The sequence below is a fragment of the Mustela erminea genome, chromosome 4 (genome assembly GCF_009829155.1).
Source record: "Mustela erminea isolate mMusErm1 chromosome 4, mMusErm1.Pri, whole genome shotgun sequence".
Lineage (NCBI taxonomy): Eukaryota > Metazoa > Chordata > Mammalia > Carnivora > Mustelidae > Mustela > Mustela erminea.
The window spans coordinates 120,818,064-120,839,919 of NC_045617.1; the positions used below are offsets into that span (position 1 = coordinate 120,818,064).

General features: G+C 39.3%; 1 pseudogene; it reads left to right on the forward strand.

Moving 5' to 3' along the window:
• LOC116589402 overlaps positions 1-18,719 on the forward strand; it is a 34,306-nt pseudogene extending 15,587 nt beyond the window's left edge.
• The last annotated feature ends 3,137 nt before the right edge of the window (positions 18,720-21,856 follow it).

A 21,856-nucleotide genomic window follows, 5' to 3' on the forward strand; every position in this document is an offset into this window, starting at 1 on the left:
GTGGGAATGCAAGTTGGTGCAGCCTCTTTGGAGAACAGTGTGGAGATTCCTTAAGAAATTAGAAATAGAACTTCCCTATGATCCTGCAATTGCACTCCTGGGTATTTACCCCAAAGATACAGATGTAGTGAAAAGAAGGGCCATCTGTACCCCAATGTTTATAGCAGCAATGGCCACGGTCGCCAAACTGTAGAAAGAACCAAGATGCCCCTCAACGGATGAATGGATAAGGAAGATGTGGTCCATATCCACTATGGAGTATTATGCCTCCATCAGAAAGGATGAATACCCAACTTTTGTAGCAACATGGACGGGACTGGAAGAGATTATGCTGAGTGAAATCAGTCAAGCAGAGAGAGTCAATTATCATATGGTTTCACTTATTTGTGGAGCATAACAAATAGCATGGAGGACATGGGGAGATGTAGAGGAGAAGGGAGTTGGGAGAATTTGGAAGGGGAGGTGAACCATGAGAGACTATGGACTCTGAATAACAGTCTGAGCGTTTTGAAGGGGCGGGGGGTGGGAGGTCGGGGTACCAGGTGGTCGGTATTATAGAGGGCATGGATTCCATGGAGCACTGGGTGTGGTGCAAATATAATGAATACTGTTATGCTGAAAATAAATAAAAAATAAATTAAAGAAAGAAACAAAAAAAATCTTTAAAAGAAAATAAAATTTTAGGATACGAGCAGTTTTCTTAAACAGGACACAAAAAGCATCAACCATAAAAAATGATTGCTGAGGTGGATAACATTGAAATTAAAAACTTTTGTTAATAAAAAAGCAAATTAAGACAATGAAAAGGTCAGGCCCAGAGTGGGAGATGATAGTTATAATACATATAACTGGCAAAGGACTCACATCCAGATGTATAAAGAATGATCCAAATCAGTGAGAAATAAAGATTGGCAACCCAACTTAAAAAATAATGGCCAAGAGTCTAGAAAGTACTAATGAGGGCAGCAGAAAAGTCTACTGAGAGGTAGACAGATCCTCCACCTCTTTTTTAGGGAAATATACTGAAAGCATGAGGAGATGGCCCTGAGCACCACCAGACTGGTCAAAACTGCAAAGCTGACTAGGATGTGATGCAGCTTTCTGAAGCCTTGATGGGGTGTGAATGGAAGACCATTTCTGAGCACTGTCTGCATTTGCTGCACAGATGAACACTGGCATACCCAGCGATTCCAGAACTAAGCGTGCCTCCAGAAAGTGATTCACATGTGCACCAGAAAACACATATGAGAATGCCTGCAATAACATTATTCATAATTGTCTCAAACTGAACACACTCCAAATTCCAAAAACAGTAGGACAAAGAAATGTGGTATATTCCAACAATGGACTACCATAAAGCAAGCATGACACACAACATTACATAATTCCATTTATATGAAACTTAAAAATCAAGATATACAAATCAGGACAGTGATGATTTGGGGAGAAGTAGTGTACTTCTAAGGTGCTTGGTCTGGATGGTGGTCACCAAAGTGTGTTTATTTGGGGATAATTCAGTGAGCTGTAAAACTTGTGACTTGTACACTTTTATAGATGTGTGTTATATTTCAATAAAAAGTTAAGAAAATTTTTATAAAACACTAATTGACTAATGAATGGATTAAAAAATGAATATTAAAGGTTTCTTTGTGATTTAACTGGGGCATCCGCTGGACTTTGGCACTGTCCCTTATCATGATTAGTAAGTTAGTTAGTAAGTGTATGACCTCGGTTTGTAAATTGTACTTGTTTGTTGCATTGTTTTTTGCCTGTAGTGATACTTAGTTTGTTTGTAAAATATTCACCTGGACTGAAATTAGCATAGATTTTATGTAAATTATTCCCAGATTTTAAAGCTTGTAATAAAATTGAAAAGTATGGTTTTTTAATGACTTTTTGAGCTCTCATAATTGAGGTTTTTTTTTTTCTTTTCAGTATAACAGAATTCATTGTTTATGCAGCACACCCATTGTTTCATGCAATACGTGCCCTACTTAATACTCACCACCTAGCTCCCCCAACCTCCCAACCCTGCCCCTTCAAAACCATCAGGTTGTTTTTCAGAGTCCATAGTCTTTCATGGTTCATCTTCTCTCCCAATTTCCCTCAAGTCCATTCTCCTCTGCATCTCCCCATGTCCACCATGCTATTTGTTATGCTCCACAAATAAGTGAAACCATATGATAATTGACTCTCTCTGCTTGACTTATTTCACTCAGCATAATCTCTTCCAGTCCCGTCCATGTTCATACAAAAGTAAGGTATTCATCCTTTCTAATAGAGGCATAATACTTCATCGTGTATATGGACCACATCTTCCATATCCATTCATCCGTTGAAGGGCATCTTGGTTCTTTCCACAGTTTGGCGAATGTAGACATTGCTGTTATAAACATTGGGGTACAGATGGCCCTTATTTTCACTACATCTGTATCTTTGGGGTAAATACCCAGTAGTGCAATGGCAGAGTCCTAGAGAAGCTCTATTTTTAATTTCTTGAGGAATCTCCACACTGTTCTCCAAAGAGGATGCACCAACTTGCATTCCCACCAACAGTGGAAGAAGGTTCTCCTTTCTCCACATCCCCTCCAACACTTGCTGTTTCCTGTCTTGCTAATTTGGCCATTCTAACTGGTGTAAGGTGATGTCTCAATGTGGTTTTAATTTGAATCTCCCTGATGGCTAGTGTTGATGAACATTTTTTCATGTGTCTGATAGCCCTTTGTATGTCTTCATTGGAGAAGTGTCTGTTCATATCTTCTGCCCATTTGTTGATATGATTATCTGTTTTGCATGTGTTGAGTTTAAGAAGTTCTTTGTAAATCCTGGACATTATTCTTTTTTCTGTACTGTCATTTGTGAGTATCTTCTCCCATTCCGTGGTTTGCCTCTATGTTTTCTTGACTGTTTCCTTTCCTGTGCAGAAGCTTTTTATCTTGATTAAGTCCCAGAAGTTTATTTTCTCTTTTGTTTCCTTTGCCTTTGGAGACATATCCTGAAAGAAGTTTCTGTGGTTGACATTGACGAGATTACTACCTATGTTTTCATCTAGGATTCTGATGGATTCCTGTCTCTTGTTGAGGTCTTTTATCCATTTCAAGTTTATCTTTGTGTACGGTGTAAGAGAATGGTTGAGTTTCATTCTTCTACATATAGCTGTCCAATTTTCCCAGCACCATGTATTGAACAGACTGTCTTTTTTCCACGGTATATTTTTATGCTTTGTTGAATATTATTTGACCATAGAGTTGAGGGTTTATATCTGGGCACTCTACTCTTCCAATGGTATATGTTTCTGTTCTTTTGCTGGTAACATGCTGTCTTGGTGATCACAGCTTTGTAGTAAAGCTTAAAATCAGGTAACATGGTGCCCCCAGTTTTGGTTTCCTTCTATTTTTTTAAATTTATTTTTTATTTATTTTCAGCATAATAGTATTCATTATTTTTGTACCACACCCAGTGCTCCATGCAATCCGTGCCCTCTATAATATCTACCACTTAGTTCCCCCACGCTCTCACCCCCACCACCACTTAAAACCCCTCAGATTGTTTTTCAGAGTCCATAGTCTCTGATGGTTCACCTCCCCTTCCAATTTCCCCCAGCTCCCTTCTCCTAACTCCCCATGTCCACCATGTTATTTGTTATGCTCCACAAATAAGTGAAACCATATGATAATTGACTCTCTCTGCTTGACTTCTTTCACTCAGCATAATCTCTTCCAGTCCCGTCCATGTTGCTACAAAAGTTGGGTATTCGTCCTTTCTGATGGAGGCATAATACTCCATAGTGGATATGGACCACATCTTACTTATCCATTCATCTGTTGAGGGGCATCTTGGTTCTTTCCATAGTTTGGCGACCATGGCCATTGCTGCTATAAACATTGGGGTACAGATGGCCCTTCTTTTCACTACATCTGTATCTTTGGGGTAAATATCCAGGAGTGCAATGGCAGGGTCATAGGGAAGTTCTATTTCTAATTTCTTGAGGAATATCCAGACTGTTCTCCAAAGAGGCTGCACCAACTAACATTCCCACCAACAGTGGAAGAGGATTGCCCTTTCTCCACATCCCCTCCAACACATGGTGCTTCCTGTATTGGTAATTTGGCCATTCTAACTTGTGTAAGGTGATATCTTAATGTGGTTTTAATTTGAATCTCCCTGATGGCTAGTCATGATGAACATTTTTCATGTGTCTGATAGCCATTTGTATGTCTTCATTGGAGAAGTGTCTGTTCAATCTTCTGCCCATTTTTTGATATGATTGTCTGTTTTGTGTGAGTTGAGTTTGAGGAGTTCTTTATAGATCCTGGATATCAACCTTTTGTCTGTACTGTCATTTGCAAATATCTTCTCCTATTCTGTAGGTTGCCTCTTTATTTTCTTGACTGTTTCCTTTGCTATGCAGAAGCTTTTGATCTTGATAAAGTCCCAGAAGTTTATTTTGACTTTTGTTTCCTTTGCCTTTGGAGGCATATCTTGAAAGAAGTTGCTGTGGCTGATTATTGCCTATGTTCTCCTCTAGGATTCTGATGGATTCTTGTCTCATGTTGAGATCTTTTATCCATTTTGAGTTTATCTTTGTGTATGGTGTAAGAGAATGGTTGAGATCCATTCTTCTATACATAGCTGCCCAGCTTTCCCAGCACCATTTATTGAAGAGACTGTCTTTTTTCCACTGTATATTTTTCCTTTTTTGTCAAAGATTATTTGCCCATAGAGTTAAGGGTCCATATCTGGGCTCTCTACTCTGTTCCACTGGTCTATGTGTCTGTTTTTGTGCCATTACCATGCTGTCTTGGTGATCACAGCTTTGTAGTAAAGATTGAAATCAAGTAACATGATGCCCTCAGTTTTATTTTTGTTTTTCAACATTTCCTTAGTAATTCGGGGTCTCTTCTGATTCCATAGAATTTTTTGGATTATTTGTTCCAGCTCTTTGAAGAATACCAGTGGATTGGAATAGCATTTTGATTGGAATAGCATTAAAAGTATAGATCGCTTTAGGCAGTATAGACATTTTAACAATGTTTATTCTTCCGATCCAAGAGCATGGAATGGTCTTTCATCTTTTTGTGTCTTCTTCAATTTCTTTCATGAGTGTCCTGTAGTTCCTCGAGTTCAGATCCTTTACCTCTTTGGTTAGGTTTATTCCCAGGTATCTTATGGTTCTTGGTGCTATAGTAAATGGAATCGATTCTCTAATTTCCCTTTCTGTATTTTCATTGTTAGTGTATAATAAAGCCACTTATTTATGCACATTGACTTTGTATCCTGCCACGTTGCTGAATTGCTGTATGAGTTCTGGTAGTTAGGGGGTGGAGTCTTTTGGATTTTCCATATAAAGAATCATGTCATCTGCGAAGAGAGAGAGTTTGACTTCTTCCTTGCCAATTTGGATACCTTTTATTTCTCTTTGTTGTTTGCTGTTGCTAGGACTTAAAATCCTATGTTGTATATTGTGAGAGTGGTGAGAGTGGGCATCCTTGTCGTGTTCCTGACCTCAACGGGAAGGCTGCATCATTCATAATTTTCCCATTGAGGATGATATTTGCTGTGGGTTTTTCATAGACAGATTTTATGAAGTTCAGGAATGTTCTCTCTATCCCTATACTTTGAAGCGTTTTATTCAGGAATGGGTGCTGGATTTTTTCAAATGCTTTTTCTGTATTATTGATAGAACCATGTGGTTCTTCTCTCTTCTCTTATAGATTTGTTCTAACACATTGGTAGATTTGTGAATGTTGAACCATCCTTGTCACCCAGGGATGTATCCCACCTGATCATGGTGGATAATCTTTTTAATGTGCTATTGGATCCTGTATGCTAGGATCTTGTTGAGAATCTTAGCATCCATATTCATCAGGGATATTGGTCTGAAATTCTCCTTTTTAGTGGGGTCTTTGCCAGTGTGGGGATTACGGTAATGCTGGCTTCATAAAAAGAGTCTGGAAATTTTCCTTCTGCTTTGGTTTTTTGAAACAGCTTCAGGAGAATAGGTATTATTTCTTATTTGAAAGTCTTGTAGAATTCCCCAGGGAATCTGTCAGGTATAGGGCTCTTGTTCTTTGAGAGGTTTTTGATCACTGCTTCAATCTCATTACTAGATATTGTTCTATTCTGGTTGATCTTCTGCTTCATGTGCCCTAGCTGTTAGAGTATTTAGATTAGGTTGGATCCTGTTGATAGCATTTGTCTGTTCTGTCAGATTAGCTCTCACTTCTGTCCTTAGAGATTCTATGTTGCCACTAATGGTTTTCTCCACCCTAGCCATTGTCTGGATAACTGTTGCCCTGAATTCTATTTCCACCATCTTGCTTATGTCCATATCCAATAGTTCTGTGGCAGAGGTCACAGTCTCTGAATTTTTCCTCTGTTGGGGATTCCTCCTCCTAGTCATTTTGGTGAGTGGTGGTTGAGAGGATGCATAACTGAAGATATCAACCATGATCCAGGCAAGGTACACCCTGGGAAGTTTCAGAATAATCAGAAATCACCACCAAAAAGAAATAAAGAAAGAAAAAGAATAAAATAAGAGGAAAGAGAAAAGAATAAACCCAGACAAGTGAGCCCCAAGAATAAGATTTATAACATACAAAAACAAAAACAAACAAAAGACTGATAGAAGAAAAAGAAAAGAAAAGAAAAACCCTGTAAAATGAACTCCAAGAATAAGATTTATGAAGTTCAAAAACAAACACACTGAAACATCAACAAAAGAAGAAAACAAGAAGGTGGTTACAAGACATTGATGTGGGGGAGGAAGGGTATTTCAGTTCTTCCTGGGTATATCTTGTTATCTTTGTTAGAGGTCTCAACTTTCCAGAGATATAGGGAAATTAAAACTAGTAGATACATAGATAGTACTGAATAGGGAAAAAAGATTACCTTGAAACTTATATGTATTAAAAAAAAAAGAAACAAAGGTATATGTATGAAAAAAGTTCAGTTAAAAAGTTACTATGGATTATGGTGTATTAGACATCTAGTTGAAATGGTAAGTAGGTTAAAAAAATAAAACAACAATAATCATGATAATGGATTAAAAAAAAAGTTGTATCTATAAAATACATGGGCTGTGAGGCAATACTGGGAACTTACTATATTATTGCCCATGATGTTGGGGTTTTATAGTTTCACGGGAACACTGTGGTTGTCATTGTTCTCTTGTTCTTTCATCTTGTTATCTGGAGGAGGGGTCTGTTGCATTGTTTTTCAGTCAATCCAACTTGGGCTGAGTTTCCCTACCATTTATCAAGGGGCTGGGGTCTGTGGAAACCAGTTTTTCAGGCTTCTGTTCTCCGGAGGTTTTTGTTCTTTGGTGGATTTTTGTACCTATTCAGAGGTGTCTGCACCAGTGGTTGCCTGAGGCCCCTGCTTGTCTCTGTACCCCTGTGCCACCAAAACTGTGAGTGATACTGGTCTGGGAAAGCCTGGGCCTAGCAGCTGTGGTTCCTGGGACTGCTGATTGGAACTCATCCTGGATGCGCTCAGCCCAGTGGCAGTGGAGGCAGCAGGGGTGGCTGTGGTGGCTACAGACCCAGGTACTGCCAACTCAAGCCCGTGCTGTGGCCCTCCTGGATTGTATACTTAGGTCCGCACCTGTGGCTGTCTTGTAAGAGCAATTGTCCCTTAAGTCCCTTTGTTCTGTTTGAGTACTGTTATCAGTGCCTTCGTGTTTCACAGCCACATCTCTCTAAGCTACTGCTGGTCCCCAACCACAGGACACTTTCGTATTGGGGTATTACTTTCCAATGGCTCACTTCTGGTGACTCCGTCCCCCTTCTGTTTATCCTCTGATACCAGTCCTTGTGTTCCCAACTTCTCTGTACCTCTCCACTAATGATCCTCTGTCCCTGTAGAGACCCAGAAGTGTATAATCTTACGTCTCAGGCTGATGTCAGGGGTACTCAGAATGTTCTGGTAATACCTAGTTCACTTTAGGAGACCTGTTGAATTAGGTCTCCTACACCTCCTCCGTCTTGCCCCTCCTCCCAGGTTTAGTTTTGATTGACTTCAAGCTGAGAGAATGAAAAAAGATTGGAAACCTTAGTTTGGAGAGCCATAGACAGATATTTCAGGAAGCATTCAGTATCTAGTCTAGTTTATAATAAATGGTGTTAAAATCCAATATCTACAAAAATGTGTTATTAAAACATACTTTTCTCTATAATCACCCTCATTTTACTAAAGATAGCTAAATCAAGATTAATTTTTTTGTAAAGCAAGTCCAGTTTTAACAAACTTGGTCTATTTATTTATACAATAAGCTCCACAAGAATAGTGATTGACCATATAGATCTTTTTAAAATTTGCATTGTTGGTGCTTTTATAAGGAATCTCTAGATTGAACAATTTTTGAAAGTTTAAAAAAAATTATTTATTCATTTGTCAGAGAGAGAGAGAGAGAGCACAGCACAGGGAGCAGCAGGCAGAAAAGGCAGAGGGAGAAGTGAAGCAGGCTTCCCGTTGAGCAAGGAACCCGATATAGGACTCGATCCCAGAACCCTGGGATCATGACCTAAGCCAAATACAGCTGCTTAACTGACTGAGCCACCCAGGCATCCCTAGATTGGACAATTTTAATAGCCTCTTGAGTCCAGAAACCATGCTACATACTTGTCCTCAGATATGACTGTAATACCTTAGATTTGGGCAAATTCCACTTCTCAAGGCCTCCCAAATATCCTGAGGTTCCTGCACCTGCCAGGATGGAACATTCTTCACTCACCTAGTGAGGCTGCTGGGAACTCTGTGAGCGGTGTCCAGACTGCATTTCCGAGGGGATTTATTGGCTCCATAAAGTCAACCTTAGTTCTTAAAGCTGTCTGGTCATATATGAATCTATGCATGTCTCTCTCAAATAGGACATTTCCCAGTCAAAGCCTTGGGAAAATAACCAGTGTTTCCAATGGTGACCTGGGACGAGTAGAACAGATTCTTATGGAACTTATGGCAAAAATTATAATTTGCATTGAAATAAAGGATACTCAATAGAGTTTCTGAATTTCAGAGGGTTCAGGTAGGGAGAATAGAAAAAATGCTTCAAGTTTTTCTCAAAAGAACATTTTATCATATTTCTGTATATCATGGATCTCTTATGAAAAAGTTTTCTTAATCTGGAAGAGCTAACTTTAGAGAACCAGCAATGTTTCAAGTAAGACTCATAAAAAATATGGCCATTATTCTCAATTTATTTAGTCCCATATTACTAATTCTTAATCTCTTTTAATGCAGCGTCTTTCCCCATTAGCTCTGGAAATTTTCATTTGTTTTAGTTTTATGATCCTAAATATATCAGATACCTGTATTTGCCAAAAGTTCATTTCATGGGTCTTCTTGAAGACAAAACACATTTTGCAAGAGCATCAGGATAATAATTATAGCTGACAAGAGACTCAAAAATGGACGTGATTAAAGATTTGATGAGAGTTGGTAATAATAGGAGAGTTCAGTTTATTTTAGTTGATAAGGAAACCCAGTTCTTCCTGCTATGCAACATTTTCACAATCAGAACATCCAGTGATTACTTTATACCAGCTCATAAGAAAACTTTCGGGATTTCATACAGTTTCTAAAAACAGTCACAGCATTTACACCTACAATATAACCTACGGCTTATCATCAGTTGTCTCACAATGCTTCCCATGTAATTTAAGATAGCAAATAAACAAGCCTCATTAGTAAAATAAAAGACTTCATTTACAATTCTTGTAGGAGGTTTGTTAAAACCCTCAGAAAGTTTTAAAGCACGTGTATAAATAGGATTATGCATCATTATAAAACTTAAAACTGAATTATTTATGTCCTCAAAGTGATAATAAGTGATTCCAAAGACAATGAGGTAGGGTTACATAATTGATCTCAAAATTTAGCTCTTTTTTTAGTTTTTTATTTTTTATAAACATTAATATATTTTTAACCCCAGGGTACAGGTCTGTGAATCGCTGGGTTTACACACTTCACAGCACTCACCATACCACATACCCTCCCCAATGTCCATAACCCCACCCCTCTTATCCCAACCGCCCTCCCCCCAGCAACCCTCAGTTTGTTTTGTGAGATTAAGATTCACTTATGGTTTGTCTCCCTCCCAATCCCATCTTGTTTCATTTATTCTTCTCCTACCCCCTTAAACCTCCATGTTGCATCTCCACATCCTCATATCAGGGCTTTTTCTGCTTGACTTATTTCGCTAAGCATGATACCCTCTAGTTCCATCCACATCGTCGCAAATGGCAAGATGTCATTTCTTTTGATGGCTGCATAGTATTCCATTGTCTATATATACCACATCTACTTTATCTATTCATCTGTTAATGGACATCTAGGTTCTTCCATAGTTTGGCTATTGTGGAAATTGCTGCCATAAACATTCGGGTGCACATGCCCCTTCAGGGTAAATACCCAGTAGTGCAATTGCTGGGTCGTAGGATAGTTCTATTTTCAACATTTTGAGAAAACTCCATGCTGTTTTCCAGAGTGGTTGAACCAGCTTGCATTCCCACCAACAGTGTAGGAGGGTTCCCCTTTCTCCACATCCTCGCCAGCATCTGTCATTTCCTGACTTGTTAATTTTAGTCTTTCTGACTGGTGTGAGGTGAAATCTCATTATGGTTTTGATTTGTATTTCCCTGATGCCGAGTAATATGGAGCACTTTTTCATGTGTCTGTTGGCCATCTGGATGTTTTCTTTGCAGAAATGTCTGTTCATGTCTTCTGTCCATTTCTTGATTGAAATATTTGTTCTTTGGGTGTTGAGTTTGCTAAGTTCTTTATAGATTTTGGACACTAGCCCTTTATCTGATATGTCGCTTGCAAATATCTTCTCCCATTATGTCAGTTGTCTTTTGGTTTTGTTAACTGTTTCCTTTGCTGTGCAAAAGCTTTTGATCTTGATGAAATCCCAATAGTTCATTTTTGCCCTTGCTTCCCTTGCCTTTGGCGTTGTTCCTAGGAAGATGTTGCTGCGGCTGAGGTCGAAGAGGTTGCTGCCTGTGTTCTCCTCAAGGATTTTGATGGATTCCTTTTGCACATTGAGGTCCTTCATCCATTTTGAGTCTATTTTTGTGTGTGGTGTAAGGAAATTGTCCAATTTCATTATTCTGCATGTGGCTGTTCAATTTTCCCAACACCATTTATTGAAGAGGCTGTCTCTTGTCCTCTTCTTCCTTGCCTTGTCGAAGATTAGTTGACCATAGAGTTGAAGGTATTTTTCTGGGATCTCTATTCTGTTCCATTGATCAATGTGTCTGTTTTTGTGCCAGTTCCATGTTGTTTTGATGGTGACAGCTTTGTAATAGAGCTTGAAGTCCGGAATTATGATGCCACCAACCTTGGCTTTCTTTTTCAATATTCCTTCTGGTTCCATATAAATTTCAGGATTATTTGTTCCATTTCTTTGAAAAAGATGGATGGTACTATGATAGGAATTGCATTAAATGTGTAGATTGCTTTGAGTACCATAGACATTTTCACAATATTTATTCTTCCATTCCAGAGCATGGGACATTTTTCCATTTCTTTGTGTCATCTACAATTTCTTTCATGAGTACTTTATAGCTTTCTGAGTATAGATGTTGTGCCTCTTTGGTTAGGTTTATTCCTAGGTATCTTATGGTTTGGGGTGCAACTGTAGAAGGGATTGACTCCTTAATTTCTCTTTCTTCTGTCTCGTTGTTGTTGTAGAGAAATGCAACTAATTTCTGTGCATTGATTTTATATCCTTACACTTTACTGAATTCCTGTACAAGTTCTAGCAGTTTTGGAGTGGAGTCTTTTGGATTTTCCACATATAGTATCATATCATCTGTGAAGAGTGATAGTTTGACTTCTTCTTTGCCGATTTGGATGCCTTTAATTTCCTTTTGTTGTCTGAGTTCTGAGGATAGGACTTCTAGTACTATGTTGAATAGCAGTGGTGATAATGGACATCCCTGCCGTGTTCCTGACCTTAGCGGAAAAGCTTTCAGGTTTTCTCCATTGAAAATTATATTTGCGGTGGGTTTTTCATAGATGGCTTTGATGATATTGAGGTATGTGCCCTCTATCCCTGCACTTTGAAGAGTTTTGATCAGGAAGGGATGCTGTACTTTGTCAAATGCTTTTTCAGCATCTATTGAGAGTATCATATGGTTCTTATTGTTTCTTTTATTGATGTGTTGTATCACATTGACTGATTTGCGGATGTTGAACCAACCTTGCAGCCCTGGAATAAATCCCACTTGGTCGTGGTGAATAATCCTTTTAATGTACTGTTGAATCCTATTGGCTAGTATTTTGGTGAGAATTTTCACATCTGTGTTCATCAAGGATATTGGTCTGTAGTTCTCTTTTTTGATGGGATCCTTGTCTGGTTTGGGGATCAAGGGGATGCTGGCCTCATAAAATGAGTTTGGAAATTCTCCTTCCATTTCTATTTTTTGGAACAGTTTCAGGGGAATCAGGAATTAGTTCTTCCTTAAATGTTGGTAGAATTGCCCCGGGAAGCCATCTGGCCCTGGGATTTTGTTTGTTTGGAGATTTTTGATGACTGTTTCAATCTCCTTACTGGTTATGGGTCTGTTCAGGCTTTCTATTTCTTCCTGGTTCAGTTGTGGTAGTTTATATGTCTCTAGGAATGCATCCATTTCTTCCAGATTGTCAAATTTGTTGGAGTAGAGTTGCTCATAGTATGTTCTTATAATTGTCTGTATTTCTTTGGTGTTGGTTGTGATCTCTCCTCTTTCATTCATGATTTTATTAATTTGGGTTCTTTCTCTTTTCTTTTTGATAAGCCTGGCCAGGTGTTTATCAATCTTATTAATTCTTTCAAAGAACCAGCTCCTAGTTTGGTTGATTTTTTCTATTTTTTTTTTTTATTTTCTATTTTATTGATTTCTGCTCTGATCTTTATGATTTCTCTTCACCTGCTGGGTTTAGTTTTTTTTTGCTGTTCTTTCTCCAGCTCCTTTAAGTGTAGGGTTAGGTTGTGTACTTGAGACCTTTCTTGTTTCTTGAGAAAGGCTTGTACCACTATATATTTTCCTCTCAGTACTGCCTTTGCTGTGTCCCACAGATTTTCAACCATTGTGTTTTCATTATACATTTGTTTCCATGTATTTTTTCAATTCTTCTTTAATTTCCTGGTTGACCCATTCATTCTTTAGAAAATTGCTTTTTAGTCTCCATGTATTTGGGTTCTTTTCAAATTTCCTCTTGTGATTGAGTTCTAGCTTCAGAGCATTGTGGTCTGAAAAAATGCGGGGGATGATCCCAATCTTTTGATACTGGTTAAGACTGATTTAGGACCGAGGATGTGATCTATTCTGGAGAATGTTCCATGTGCACTAGAGAAGAATGTGTATTCTGTTGCTTTGGGATGAAATGTTCTGAATATATCTGTGATGTCCATCTGGCCCAGTGTGTCATTTAAGGTCTTTATTTCCTTGTTGATCTTTTGCTTGGATGATCTATCCATTTCAGTGAGGGGAGTGTTAAAGTCCCCTACTATTATTTTATTATTGTTGATGTGGTTCTTTGATTTTGTTATTAATTGATTTATATAGTTGGCTGCTTCCACGTTGGGGGCATAGATATTTAAAATTGTTATATCTTCTTGTTGGACAGACCCTTTGAGTATGATATAGTGTCCTTCCTTATCTCTTATTATAGTCTTTGGCTTAAAATCTAATTGATATGATATACAGATTGCCACTTCTGCTTTCTTCTGATGTCCATTAGCATGGTAAATTTTTTTCCACCCCCTCACTTTAAGTCTGGTGGTGTCTTTGGGTTTAAAATGTGTTTCTTGTAGGCAACATATAGATGGGTTTTCTTTTTTTATCCATTCTGATACCCTGTGTCTTTTGATTGGGGCATTTAGCCCATTAACATTCAGAGGAACTATTGAGAGATATGAATTTAATGCCATTGTATTGCCTGTATGGTGACTGTTACTGTATATTGTTTCTGTTCCTTTCTGATCTACTACTTTTAGGCTCTCTTTTTGCTTAGAGGACCCCTTTCAATATTTCCTGTAGAGCTGGTTTGGTGTTTGCAAATTATTTCAGTTTTTGTTTGTCCTGAAAGCTTTTTATCTCTCCTTCTATTTTCAATGATAGCCTAGCTGTATATAATATTCTTGGCTGCATGTTTTTCTCATTTAGTGCTCTGAACATATCATGCCAGCTCTTTCTGGCCTGCCAGGTCTCTGTGGGTAAGTCTGCTTCCAATCTAATTTTTTTACCATTGCATGTTACAGACTTCTTGTCCTGGGCTGCTTTCAGGATTTTCTCTTTGTCACTAAGACTTGTAAATTTTTCTATTAGGTGATGGGGTGTGGACCTAGTCTTGTTGATTTTGATGGGCATTCTCTGCACCTTCTGGATTTTGATGCTCGTTTCCTTTGCCATACTGGGGAAATTCTCTCCAATAGTTCTCTCCAATATACCTTCTGCTCCCCTCTCTCTTTCTTCTTCTTCTGGAATCCCAATTATTCTAATGTTGTTTCATCTTATGGTGTCACTTATCTCTCAAATTCTCCCCTCGTGGTCCAGTAGCTGTTTGTCCTGCTTTTGCTCAGCTTTTTTATTCTCTGTCATTTGGTCTTCTATATCACTAATTCTTTCTTCTGCCTCATTTATCCTAGCAGTGAGAGCCTCCATTTTTGATTGCACCTCATTAATAGCTTTTTTTGATTTCAACTTGGTTAGATTTTAGTTCTTTTATTTCTCCAGAAAGGGCTTTTATATCTCCCGAGAGGGTTTCTCTAATATCTTCCATGCCTTTTTCGAGCCCGGCTAGAACCTTGGGAATCATCATTCTGAGCTCTAGAGTTGACATATTACCAATGTCTGTATTGATTAGGTCCCTAGCCTTTGGTATTGCCTCTTGTTCTTTTTTTCTTGTGGTGAATTTTTCCACCTTGTCCTTTTGTCCAGATAAGAGTATATGAAGGAGCAATTAAAAAATGAAAAGGGTGGCAACAACCCCAGGAAAATATGCTTTAACCAAATCAGAAGAGACCCCAAATCGTGAGGGAGGAGAAAGGGGATAAAAAGAAGTTCAGAAAGAAGAAAAAAAAAAAGAAAAAAGAAAAGAAACAATTAAAAAAAGAAAACGAATAAAGAAAAAGTATAAAAAAGAAAAAAAAAATATATATATATATTTGATAAACTGTTAAAAAACGTTAAAAAAGAAAAAGGTAAAAGTTTAAAAAAGTATCAGAAGAAAAGAAAAAAAAATGAAAAAGAAAAAAATTTAATTAACTGCCAGACTGAAGAACCATGGGGAGAAAGCCACGAGTTCCATGCTTTGCTTTCTCCTCCTCTGGAATTCCGCTGCTCTCCTCCTATTGAAACTGCACTCCTTGGTAGGTGAACTTGGTCCTGGCTGAATTTCCTGTTGGTCTTCTGGGAGAGAGGCCTGTTGTAGTGCTTCCCAAGTGTCTTTGCCCCAGGCAGAATTGCACCACCCTTACCAGGGGCCAGGCTGTGTAATCCTCTCAGGTTTCCTTTTGGGAGCTTTTGTTCCCTGAGCGCTTTCCATAGAGTTCCAGAGGACAGGAATGAAAATGGAGGCCAATTGGTCTCTGGCCCGGAGGAGCAGAGAGCCGGGGGCCCCACTCCTCAGTGTTCCCTCAGAGAATAGTGTCCAATTACTCCCGTCTCCCTGGCCTCCGGCCACACTCCGAGCTCACTGAGCCTGCAACCGGTTCAAGGTAACCCTGAGCTGGGAGCTCACTCCTCATCTCTGTCTCTATAGCCAGCTTCCCCGTTTTAATACCTGTAAGCTCTGTGACACTCAGACACCCCTGATCCTTCTCTGACCCTGCAGGACCTGAGGCCACACTGACCCTGTGTGGGCTCCATCCCTGTTTAGCCTCTGGAGCAATGTCCCTCAGTGGAACAGACTTTTAAAAGTCCTGATTTTGTGCTCCATTGCTCCACTGTTTGCCAGGAGCCGGCCCCTCCCCCTGGGGTCTATCTTCCCGTCGCTTTGGATTCACTTCTCCACCAGTCCTACCTTTCAGAAAGTGGTTGATTTTCTGTTTCTAAAATTGTTCTTCTTCTTCTCTTCGATCTGCCGTTGGATTTGTAGGTGTTTGCAATCTTTAGATAAGCTATCTAGCTGATCTCCTGCTAGCTGAAGTAGTCTCAGCCTGCTACCTCTCTGCCATCTTGACTCCTCCTCAAAATTTAGCTCTTTTAATATTGAGAAGTTTTAACTCTCTTAGGGAACCCAAGACCCCATAAAGACAAAATATACTTTGGTTTTCTAGGCAAGGAAAATAAAACAACTTTGTTTACAATTTCTTACCAAGTGCAAAACGACAATCCAAGAAAATAGTCTTTTTCTCACAGAGTAAAGCAGACTTTTAATCATGTGCCAGTGTACCTTTAAAATCCATTTATTTCAACATTTGTCCTGACCACACATAAAATTCTTTCCAACGATTTCCTTTCACAAACCTTCTGTAGTGTTTTGTTTTGTCTCCTTCAGATTTGGCCTAAGCCTTTCTTTCTGGACTACCAGTCTTATTTTAGGACAAAATTACCTCCCCCACCCCAACAAAATGAATTCCAATGCCTTATATCTTTTTTCATCAAAAACACACTTTTCCCCCTGCAAAGTTGCTTTCATTATCTCCATCAGTCTTAATAACATTTAGTCGACTTTTAACATTTAGAAACCTTAGTGTCTAATGAAAATTAAGTAGTAACCAGTTGCGAACTGTGTGTTACACTAGAATTCTTTAGATCTGAAATTTATGGATACATTTACTATTTTGTAAAAATGTGTTTTTCTGTGGTACAATCTTTTGATAAAGCATCAAGTATGTTTACTGATAGACCCAAGTATCCTCAGTGTTGGGTCCCCAATGTTGGGTCCCCCAATAATGGGTCCATAATTAAAGGAGCAAGACTGATACAAAGTGAAGGTCAAGCAAAGCTTTATTTCACACCAAGCATCAAGAATCAAACTCAATGTTTGGGGCCACACCTCTTACAGAGAGGGCCACCTCTCTCTGCCTCACAGACTAGCTTTTAAGGGCAAAGGCCATGTGGTTGGGCCTGGCCACTCACAGGTGGCCAATAAAATTGCAACACACAGAGAAAGCTGCGCAGTCATGTTAGGTCACACATTAGTGACCAATTGAATTAAAATTTACCCTAGTAGATATTGGAGCCAGCCTATTACCTTGGTCAGAATTGGCGCCCAAATGCAGGGTGCCCTGCAGAATACCTTAAACAAAGGTGCCCTGAGAATACCTTAAGAAATTCCCAAGGGTTAGAGCACGCTGATGTCCACCCTGAGGTCAGCTGCACTGTGCATGTGACAGTGGGCACCTGTCCCAGCACTGTCTGAGTAGGCAATCCACTCTACTTCTAATATCTGGGATCCAAGGAAAGATCCAACCCCCTGAGGTATATAAAGGCAAAGGACTCACACATGAGGAAAGACATTCTTATAGACACGTGGAGAAATTTTATTATACACATTAATTAACAATGAGTAAATAATAAATTAAAAGAAAAGCAAGCACAGAGTAGGCTCCCCGGGAAGTGCCCCTGTGTAAGCAACGGAGGCGTGTCTCCGGGCAGGTCTGCATGCAGTTACCCTAGAAATGCGGGAAATCTGGCCCAGATGCGGTTACAACCCGCACAGTTCTATTTTTTTCCTAGCGAGCTGTGAGCCCGTCTGAGGACCCTCTGGCGCGACACCATGAAGTAGTTGAGGCCACCGCGGCTCAGCGGGAAACTCTGAAATTTAATGGCACCGGTTTGGGGGATATCCAAGATCAGGCAGTGCAGTCTCAGGGCTGTATACCCATGACCCACAGTCTCAGGCTGTATACCCACGGCCCTCACTGCAGTCGGATGAGGTGTCCCTGGACAGCAGACAGGCTGCGGAGGTTCAGCCTGCCAGGGAGAAGCCACTTGAATTCCCTCCACAGTAAAAGCCAGGACCTCCCCCCAGAGGGAACTGCGTCACCGCCCCTGGGTGCTGTAGAGCTGGCGGGGACCACAGACTCTCTAGATACTTCGGACTCGGATTTGGACTTGGACAGTGAAACCGATTCTGGTAGTTCAAGCGCCTCCTCATTCTTTTTTTTTTTTTTTTTAATTTTTTATTTGTTATAATGAAACAAGATGGGATTGGGAGGGAGACAAACCATAAGTGACTCTTAATCTCACAAAGCGCCTCCTCATTCTCATCATCTTCCTCTTGTATATCTCTTCCTCCACTGCTGTCAAGTGGAGGAGATGACTAACAAACAGAAGGAAAACAAGAATTTTCTTCTTAAAACAAAAGATGAATTACTCTTTAATGAACTACCTTCTGTTGAAGAACTCAGTAGTATTCTGCATGAAGATAATTTTTTAAAGCCCCTTGGGATGGTTTCAAGTATTATTGAGCAATTGGTAATAATTCCATTTATGATTAACCTACCTCCTGTTAATGGGAGTGTACTTTTTTTTTGAGACTGTAATTTTTAAAAACAATCAACAGGCAGCAGGTAAAATATTTGAGATATTTGAACCCGTAGCACATCCATTTATGTGTCATGGTTTAATTCTTCAGAGCACATTGAGAGTAAAGGCATGAAAGTAAAGAACACTATGTATTTTGCTCTATCAGTGAAAGACTTCATTCAGTACATATTCACAGAAATGCCCAGAGTGCCTCAATCGCATTCTTCAGTCCCTGCAATTTGCAGAGAGCAAGTGTGAACTGGAAGAATGTACCCACTCTCTCAGTCCCATGTAGGCCAGGTCCATCCAAGGTTGGGAGGGTTGTGAGTGTCAAGTTATGGGAAAAGGCCTAGAGAACTGGCATTTTGGCCTCTCACCTTGAAAGCATCAAGGGAAAGAGGACTGGGGCAGAAAAAGCAAGGGAGACCCTGATGAACCCTGAGAGGCTGATTGGAATCAGCCTGTGTCAGAGTCTCTGTCAGAGAAACTTATCTGCCAAGGCTGGACTGTAGGCTGAAACCATGAGGCCAGGATCCTGCTCTCTGCTGACCTTCACCAAATAATAAGGCCCACCATTCACCAGGTGCCATTTCACTCTGAGCATTATGTACTTTATTTCAATAAATAATTTACTCTAATCCTCAGAGGAGAGTCTTTCCTCCTTTTAAATCTGAGTGTGAGAAACTCAACAATAGGAGAGCACCTGTCAAGGGTCATTTGGTTGTGTGGCCAAATCCTACAGGAGCCAGGTGCACCCCAAGCTCAGCTGCGCTCTAAACAGAGGGCATCAGATTGGGAGCACCAGCAATAGGAGTGCTCCAGAGATCAGACAGGCAGGAGGGAAGATAGAAATCATATTCGAACTTCAACTATAAAAAAGGGAACTTCTGTTAGAAAACTTTGAACTTAACTCTTAACATGTTGCTTGAATTTCTTTTTATAATCTGTATGTCTGTGCATATTTATTATCTGCACATTGAAAATATATTCTGAAAGGAGTAGATGATCCAAAGAGTTCATTGTTCTGCTTGTGTTTCTCCAGTGTTCCCAGCACCATTTCTTGAAGGGACTATCCTTTTCATTGGGTGTTCTTGGCTTCCTTACCTATTACTGGTTGACACATGTGTTGGGATTTAATTCTGGGCTCTCTAGTCTGTTTTATTCGTGCATATGTTTCTTTTTGTGCCATTACCATGTTGGATTCGGTTACTATGGCTTTGAGGTATGGTTTGAAATGAGGAAATGTGCTACCTCCAGCTTTGCTCTCTTTTTGCAGGATTGCTTTAGCTATTTGGAGTCTCCTATGCTTCCACACAAATTTCAGAATGATTTCTTCTATTTCTATAAAAAACACCTTTGGTATTTTGATTGGGATCACATTGACTTTGTAATGGCTTTGTGTAATATGGTCATTTCAACAGTATTAATTCTTCAAATCATAAACATGGGATGTGTTTCCATTTGTTTGTGTCTTCAACTTCTTTCAGGAAAGTCTTGTAGTTTTCATTGTACAGGTCCTTCACTTCCCTGGTGTCTTATATTCCTATGTTGTTGCTTTTGATGCTGTTTTCATTTTCTGATGCTTCACCATTAGTGTACAAGGATGCCACTGATTTATGTAAGTCAATTTGTAATATGTCACATTATGGAATCATTGGTTACTTTCAAAAGATTTTTTTATTGACTCTACAGATTTTTCTGTATGTAAGACAATATTTGCAAAGAGTAACATTTTCACTTCTTCCTTCCTGATGTGGAAGGCTTTTATTTCTTTCTCTTGCCTAATTGCTCTAGCTAGGACTTCCACTACTATATTGAATTGAGGTGGTGAGAGTGTCCTGCCTTGTTATGGTCCTGTTCTTAGAGGAAATGCTTCTAATTTTTCTTCCTTGAGTAGGATGTTTGCTGTGGGTTTCCTGCAGGTGGCCTTTATTATGTAGAGATACGTTCCTTCTATATCCACTCTATTAAGAGTTTTATCGTGAAAGAATGGTATATTTTGTCTAATTTCTTTGGGCAACTTTTGAGATGATCATGTGATGTTTACCTTTCATTTTCTTGCAGTATTGAATTACACTTATTGATCTTTGTAGGTTCAACTACGCTTGCATTCCACAGATAAATCCCATTTACCCATGGTGTCTAATTTGTTTAATGTGTGAACTCAGTTGGATAACACTTTGCTGAGAATTTTTTCCACCTGTATTCATCAAGGATACTGGTTTATTGCTTTTTTTCTTGTGATGGTATCCTTATCTGGTTTGCTGTCAAAATAATACTTCCCTTGTAGAATGAATTTGAAATTGTTGCCTCTTCCTTAACATTCTGGAAGAGTTTGAGGAGTATTGGTATTAATTTTCCACTGCATGTTCACTAGAATTCAGTAGTGAAGTCATTTGAAGATGAGGTTTTCTTTTGGGAGTTTTGGGGTTTTTGTTTTGTTTTGTTTTTAAATTTTTAATTAAAAAAATTTTTTTTTAATTTTTTATAAATATATAATGTATTTTTATCCCCAGGGTAAAGGTCTGTGAATCGCCAGGTTTACACAATTCACAGCACTCACCATAGACATTTTTAAAAATTTTTTAATAAACATATAATGTATTATTATCCCCAGGGGTACAGGCCTACGAATCACCAAGTCAATACACTTCCCAGCACTCACCATATCACATATCATCACCAATGTCCATAACCCCACCACCTTCTCCCTATCCCCCTTCCACCAGTAACCCTCAGTTTGTTTTGTGGCAGTAAGAGTCTCTTATGGTTTGTCTCCCTCTCGATCCCATCTTGTTTCATTTATTCTTTTCCTACCACCCCAAACCCCCCACATTGCATCTCCACTTCCCCATATCTGGGAAATCATATGATAGTTGTCTTTCTCTGATTGACTTATTTCACTAAGCATAAAACCCTCTAGTTCCGTCACATTTTTGCAAATGGCAAGATTTCATTTTTCTTTGATGGCTGCATAGTATCCATATATATATATATATATATATATATATATATATATACACACACACATACATATATACCACACCTTCCTTATCCATTGATGTCTTGATGGACTTCTAGGTTCTTTTCATAGTTTGGCTATTGGGGACATTGCTACTATAAGCATTCGGGTGCATGAGCCCCTTCGGATCACTATGTTTTTATCCTTACCACAGTGTGGTGGGCTTCCCAGGTGCTACCCACCTGAAGGTGCTTTGAGCAGGCCTGAGAGGACATTGCTGGATGCTATAGAGGCTTTGGGGTAGGCGGCTGGGTGGGCAGAACCAAATTTTGGGGGCTGTATGGGTATGGAGGCAGCCTCTGGTCAGTGGACAATGTGCTGATATCAGGGGGACACCCTGAGTGATGCAGGACAAGGCATGTGGCATTGTTGT